This window comes from Xenopus laevis, chromosome 2L, assembly GCF_017654675.1.
Source record: "Xenopus laevis strain J_2021 chromosome 2L, Xenopus_laevis_v10.1, whole genome shotgun sequence".
NCBI classification, from domain to species: domain Eukaryota; kingdom Metazoa; phylum Chordata; class Amphibia; order Anura; family Pipidae; genus Xenopus; species Xenopus laevis.
Window position 1 is genome coordinate 146,050,868 of NC_054373.1, and position 8,004 is coordinate 146,058,871.

Here is an 8,004-nt window from a genome sequence, read left to right on the forward strand (position 1 = left end):
GAGTGAAAATGCGCTGGCGATACGTTGCGAAACTGCACTGCAATCTAATCTACTCTTGTTAGTAAATTGGCAATGTCCCTGAGGAGGAGATTTCTGGTGAACTTTCTCTACGCCGGCCACTTTGCCCTTTAGTAAATCTGTCCCGTGCTGTTCTCCACCCTAAACCAGTTTCAATAATGAGTTAACCAGAATCTTACATGAGATGTATTGCTTATTTATTATTACATTAAATGTTGAAAAGTATGTAGGCAACTGCCTTTCCAACATCTCAATCCAAAACCAGGCATTTTAATAGAAAGGCATATTAATAGGCATATTAATAGAAAGTTGCTTCTTTTTTGATGATCTCTTTTGATTTTACATTGTTGGTTGTACATTGTTTATAACATTGTTGGCATTTACATCCATATATATGTAAGTGGTTGGAGGCTGATATTGGGTGAATAGGACAGGACAGAGTGGTCGTAGAATTAAAAGAGAATAGAATAGCAGTCAGGACAAGGAAGGACCAGGATGGACCAAAATGGACAAGCTAGAGCTAGGGACAAGCAACTGGGTTCCAGCAATAATGCTCATGCCAAGACTTAATGAGGGAGAAGAGTTAAAATAGGGAACAGTCAGCTCTAATTGGCTGGGCCTAAATGACCACTAAGTTGAAGGGATGTAGTGAGAAAGGCAGGATCAGACTCACCATAAAATGCTAGCTGCTCTCCTGACCCAGTGGGTAAGGCACAGCGACCAGTAACCAGGAGATGATCACAGACAAGAAATTATATTTTTTTATTAAAGATTTTTTGTGGCTCTGCTATCAATGGGAATAGTTTTATTTTATTAGATTATTAAAATAAGGAATCATCTGCTTCTGGAAAATGTTCGAATAAAGTTATTATTACAAAATTGGGTTAAAAAGGATTAGTTGCAGTACTACTCACCAGTTTCAGACAATGGACATGCTTACTCTATGGGGATGCAACACAACACTTCTTTCTGAAATTACATCCCTGGTGACCGAAATGGAATTTCATGGTTTGTACAAACTCTGCGATGCATTTAGAATGTACACAAATTAAAAGACAATTTACTAATGTAATCAGTAAGTGCATGAATAGCAAATAGTTCATCTAAGCATTAGATATCTGTACATGGTTAGAAGTTAAGCATCTCCCTGAGTGGCTGCAATGATTCCAAGAACTGTGCACAACTGATCCGTCTCAGCCGAAGGTTTTCACTAATATACACAGAGCACAATGGCAGTAATAACAGTGGGTTTTACCATCCTCTTTATAAAAATAATAAAGTAACCATAGATCACAACATAAACAGGCCATTGCACTCAACATTCCTTGTTGCATGAAATACGTATATGATTATTTATATTGATATATACTATTTTTTTCAGATGGACCACAGACAATGGGCCAGAATGGACAACGCCAATGTAAACACTCAAATGAATGTAGAATTGCTATTGTAAGCACTTTTGCAATTTGCATTTAGGTTTCAAGATAACATTCCAATAGAGCAGTGAACAGTAGAACCCCCATTTCAGGAGACTTTGAAAAAATGGTGTAAAATTTAGGAAAACGTAAAATCAGGGAAATGTATTGAGGACGTTGTTACGTGTCAGTTATTTATTAAAGAACATGTAACTGCCTGTTACTCCAGTGTCTTGGTGTGCCACATTTTCCAGCAGCTCTAATTCCACTGCACCGAATCCTGGATCTGGCATAGAACAGTAGAGTACAGATCCTGCCCCAAACTGCCCCATGTGAATGTGATAAATGTCAAGTTAGACGCACACCATCACTGACTACATTATACTCCCTTTAATCAAAGTCAGTGTTGGGTCTGCCACATGGGAGCCCCCAACCCCAGTTGCAAGTGCCACATTCCCCCACTGTGCACCGTGAACCCTGATTACATAATACAAATGTGATCGCATGTGGGGAGGGACGCAAGTGCCCACAATTGTCAGCAAGGGAAGTGGCCCTGGGTCAGTGGTCAGGTTTTTTCCTGGTGTCCGTCCGGCCCAGTCCGACCCTGATCAAAGTGACTTACATGACAAGAGGCTGTCCTGGGACTTTATGTAAGCTGTGGCTGGATGTCTGTCCTGAGGAGCTCTGTGCTATATTTATTTGTATATCTTATATACTAGTGATGTGTGGGTCAACCCGCACCCCACCGTAACCCATGCTTCCCCAATCCCCATCCACCCGCCCCCGACTTTTTCTTTCCTTTTATAGACCAGCGATGACTCACCAGGCCAATGTTGTCACAAAGGGGGCGGGGTGGACAGACACATGCCTTTAAAACCAGAAGCAGGCAGTGTAAGGAACAACCCGAACCCGCCGGCAACCCGCAAATGTGGAGAGCGAGGTCAGCCCGAACCTGCAGATTTCGCAGGTATCGGCCTGGCCTGCACATCACTATTATATACTGCTGTACTACTCTGGTGCTACATCGAATAATACCTCTTTATCTTTTAGCAATGGTACTACATGCTTTTTGCTACACCCCATCTTCCTTATACTAACTGTATACTTTATGCAACCTAACTGCCATACAGATTCTCTAACCAAGTGACTTACCAGCGTGTTTGTTATCTGTTTATAACAACAGCTTCATACTCTCTCTCTATATATATATATTTATATATACAGTATATATTAGCAATGAGAAGCATGTGAGATGAGAAGAAGCTTCTATAAAAGCTGCAAATGTGCATCTGACCTACTGTCATCATAATAATTTCAAAGGTTTTGTACTTAATGCAAATTCACAACTTTCCCCCCAGAAAACATGGTAGGAGTTTGAAAATAAATTGGGTGTACATATGAGCACTTATTATCTGTTATTTATATAGTTACACAGTGCTTTACAGAGATCATACAGTATATCATCCCCATAACTAATCATCAATTTATTGAGAGGTTCAGAGTATAAAGATAGTTAACTGATGCAGAATGCACTGGTTTTTATGCATTTAGGTTAATAAAAAATATACTGTATTTTGTCAGATGATACCTAAGATCAGGTAACTGACAGCGGCCCAAAGAATCAGCAGAAAAGACAATGAGGGAGCTACTGGGAACACATATGGAGGCACAGCTATTAATATCTAAAGGGCTGTGGGAGCCCTGGAGTGGCACAGAGGCACAAAATGATGGTTTAACATGCCTAGATTTATTCTTTGTTGAACTAGTTCTCCGTTATTTACTACAATTAAGGCGTATCAGAGAATAATGACAGGAAAGAAATTTATGTGGCTGTTTTATAGATGTGCTGGGTATTCATAGGAAAAGGGTATGAACAGACATTGATGCCTCTTCTGAAAGGTTAAAAGGGAAAGGAAATATCTTTTCATAATACAAATGATTAGAGCTTGTTTACAAAGAGAAGGAACACGTTTTATAAAAGATGGTGATTTAGGAGTTGATAGTCTTTGTACTTTCCACCATTCTTGTCTGGAAAACTGGGACATTTTAGACCTTGTACTTGACTCAGTTAATTTTCTGTTACACACCAATTATTTTTTGTTCGATGGTCATTTCTTCCTTCAGCAGTGTGGGGCGGCGATGGGGGCCTCGTTCGCTCCAACGTATGCTAACTTGTACATGGGATGGTTTGAGCAACTCCACATTTTTCAGGCCCCCGACCACTTTCGGGGTCGTTTGATTAAATTCTTTCGCTACATCGATGATTGTATTGGTATTTGGGATGGAGACGAGGAGTCTTTGGAGGAGTTTGTCCGATATTGTAATGGGAGAGTGCAGGGTCTTGCCTTTACCATGGAGACACATAAATTACAGATTCCGTTTTTGGATGTCCTATTCTCAGTGGAACGGGATTCAGTGGTCACTGACCTGTATAGGAAACCAATTACAAGGAATACACTACTACACTCTGACAGTGCCCACCCCCTTAGCTGTAAGAAGGGAATCCCGGTAGGGCAATTTATTCGCCTACGTAGGATTTGCTCGTCTTGGGAGCGGTTTAATGTGCAGGCAATGCAACTTTGGGACCGGTTCTTGGAACGAGGCTATGAGATTGAGGTAATCAGGGAGGCGTATGAGAAGGCAGTCTCGCTGGATAGAAAAGCCCTTTTGGCTAGGGATAAAGATCGTAGACGGGGAACGAGTCGTAAAGACAGTACGCTACGGTATTGCACTACTTTTGATAGAAGCACCAGACTTATTAAAACTAGTGTGAGTAAATACTGGAATGTTTTGAGGCAGGATCCGATATTGGCGGCTGTTTTAGACCCCCACCCCTCTTTTGTGTTTAAGAGGAATAGGAATTTAGCGTCATGGCTGTCGAAAAGCCTTTATGATTCCAGAAGGGGTGGTAACAATAAGACATGGCTTAGGTATAAGGGAAATTATAGATGTGGCAGAACCAGGTGCAAATCTTGCCATTATCTACTTGTTTCAAAGGAATTCAGATCAACGTCAACGGGGAGAACTTATGGTATAAGGAGATATTTTAATTGTGCCTCGATTGGGGTGGTCTACCTTGTCACATGTAGCTGTGGGGCCCAATATGTGGGTAAAACTGTAAGAAGAGCGGGTACACGGGTACTGGAACACCTTTCCTCAGTGAACAGAAAGGACACTAAGTCCGCAGTGGCTAAGCATATATTGGACAAACATAATGGGGATATTAAAATACATTACCAGGTTATTGATACAGTTACAGTGGGACCAAGGGGTGGGAATTTGGATAAATTGTTACTACGTAAGGAGGCATACTGGATATATCAGCTTAGGTCAACTGAATCTTTTGGGGGGTTGAATAGGGAGTGGGAGGTTTCCTGCTTCTATTAATTTTTGGCGGATCATTGTTCGTGATATCATGGGGTTTGGATATTCAATCCATTGAGTCATTATTAAGATACACTGATAATATTTGTATCCTTTATGTTAATATGCTGATAATGAGTTAAATGTTGAATGAGGGATACATTTCGTTATATTTATTTCGGGGATTATTAGGGCTTTCTAGATTTATATTACATAAGCGAAATGGTTATTACATCAATGTTCACTTTTTTGGAGTCTTTAGCTACTATTAGCAACAGTGTTTATCTGGAGTGGGAGAGATAAGATGAATACTATGTATTGCTTTTTATGATGATTTGTTATATTGTGTTTGGTTTTATTGTATATGTTTTGAGTATTAATGTGGGGGTTAACCTTTGTCTGAAGATGCATGTTTACATATGGTTTTCACTGAAAGGGTTAAACCTTGTGGGGATGGGTGGGGGCCTGCTACAGGGAGGGGCTGGATGTCTCTTATATATATCTGGTGTTTGGGGTGTCTGTTAGCTCCTGAGGAAGTGGCGAGAGCCATGAAACGCGTTGAGTGAACAGCCCTTTGTTTAGTGTGGGGCATGCTTTTTCCTACTACCATTTTAAAATGCTTGAATAAAGGTTTATATTTTTCTACCTCCTGGATTCCTTGGTGCTGCACCTACAAACTCACTCTCTCTTTGGAAGCAACCGTTGGGATCTTCGGTTTTGTGACATGCACAGGTGAATCCTAGTACCTGGTAAGTGCTCCCACTATTTTTTGCAAGTTTTGTATCTACCTAAGAGGATCCCTCGGTGGTTGTAGCACCCGGTACACATTTTTTGTTACTCTTTTTCATGGTTATTGAACTTTTTATTATACCTCTAATTGGATCGTTGCATGCTACCTAATATGCCTCCTCCCCCCGCAACGAAGGTGGATCAACACAGACTGCGGCAAGCAGAAATTGTATTTGCAGAGACATTGACTAAAGAGGGGTTAATGGAGGAGGATTCTTTACCTGATGCACAACATTTATTCCGTTCATTAGAACGTAATATGAAGCGAGAAGTCCGTTTATGGTGGGATATATCCTCATTGGAGAACTATATTAAATGTAACCGCATACCTCGTGGCCTGAGAATTAAAAAGTATCCTACCTTTTCTGATATATCAGCCGAGTTTGTAACTGCTTGGAACTTAGTACTGACGGATTGCTCCATTAAGCTAATGGGCCTTATAATTGATTATGACAAACAGCAGTTAGAGAAGGTCCAGAGAGACATTACGGACACTCATAATACTTTGCAGTCGGCTAAATGCACTGGTTTTGATATGACCTTGTTGGATACTCTTTCAAGACAGATTAAGCAGTTTGAACATACTGTCAAATCGGGAAAGAGAGAGAAGTTCCAGAGGGATAAACGGGACTATGAGAACGGCCAGGTGTATGTCTGGAGGGGTAATGATTCAACACTCACCCCGCAGAGAGCTGGCGCATGGAGTTCCTCCTATGGTGGTGGCACAGGGCCACGATTCATACTCAAAAGAGATCGTGCCGTACACTTCAATGAGCGTGGGACAGAGGCATCGTATACTCGCACACCTCCCCCCTCCCCTTCTTCTTCTTCTTTTTTAAGGTCGGACCCCGAGACCCCAGACAACGATTGGATAGGGGAGCCACAACCATACTATCAGAGGCATCAATCCACGCCAGGGTTGGACCCGATGAGAACCCGCAGCTATGGAAGAGGAGGAGGAAGAGGCGAGGTGGGCGCAGGTATGGAGCAGCCGTTTCAACAATGGCGGCCGGGGAGAGGGTCCCGGTCCAGACGGCGGTGATTACCGGAGAGGAGGGAAGTCTTTTACCAAGTTTGGATGCATCTGGGTCGGCCTCACTGAAAACATCGACTGTAAGTGATTTGAACAATGTTATTAATCTATCATCAAGAGTGTTGACACGAGATGAACTATCTGTCCTTTCACGTGGACTTAACTTCATCCCGGATTTGAATAGCGATATATTTTCATTGATCATGGACTTGAATAGATTTGTGAGGAATTTGACTTTGAAACGACATTTTGCTTTACTGAATACTAATACCGAGGCTGAGGATATGGGAATATTGATAACTGATGATTCTGCTGCTATACTCAGTAGCCCTGATGATACTATGATTGATCCTATTAATTCGGAATATGAGGGGTTAACTGGGAGTGTTGATGGGGTACCGACTACGGATTTATATGATTTTGATGATTTAAGCACTCTAAATATTTTATGTCAATTGAGTGAGGAGAGTAATCAGGGATTAGATGTGGCAGTTAAACATTCGGGAATGCGGAATAAATCTGATTTCTATCCAATTAACTCTAGAAGTTCGCAGATACATATGTTTCAAAAATTGGTACAATCTGATATAGAAAGGAGTTTGTGTGGCAGTAATAGAAATAGATGCAAGAATTTGACATCAGGTGAATTTAAGGCTATGATGGAACTCAGTAATGACAATACAATTGTGGTGAAACAGGCGGATAAGGGGGGATCTGTGGTGGTCTTAGATGATGTATACTATCGTGAAGAGATTCTACGTCAGTTGAATGATAATAATACGTATATACGTCTTGATCGTGATCCAACTACTAAATTTAAGGAACGGTTGGAGGTCATTCTTATGGAGGGTTATAAGGATGGGGTACTTTCCAAAAATGAATGGGAATGTCTGAAGTGTGAATCCCCGGTGATACCCATATTCCATGCACTGCCCAAGGTGCATAAATCCTTGGAGCAGGTTAAGGGGCGCCCTATTGTAGCAGGCATTGGGTCCTTGGGGTCAGGTTTGTCTGCCTATGTAGATAAATTGTTACGCCCCATAGTTGAACAGCTACCCACTTATCTTAGGGACACGACAATGTGCATTAATAAGATACAGGGCACAAGCTGGAAGTCAAGCTATAGGTGGTTCTCGATGGACGTAGTAGCTCTATATTCGTCTATTAACCATGCCTTAGGGATGGAGGCGATTAAATATTGGCTACATGGTGAGTCTCGATTCCCCGACGTACAATGCAATTTTATACTTGACTCAGTTAATTTTCTGTTACACACCAATTATTTTTTGTTTGATGGTCATTTCTTCCTTCAGCAGTGTGGGGCGGCGATGGGGGCCTCGTTCGCTCCAACGTATGCTAACTTGTACATGGGATGGTTTGAGC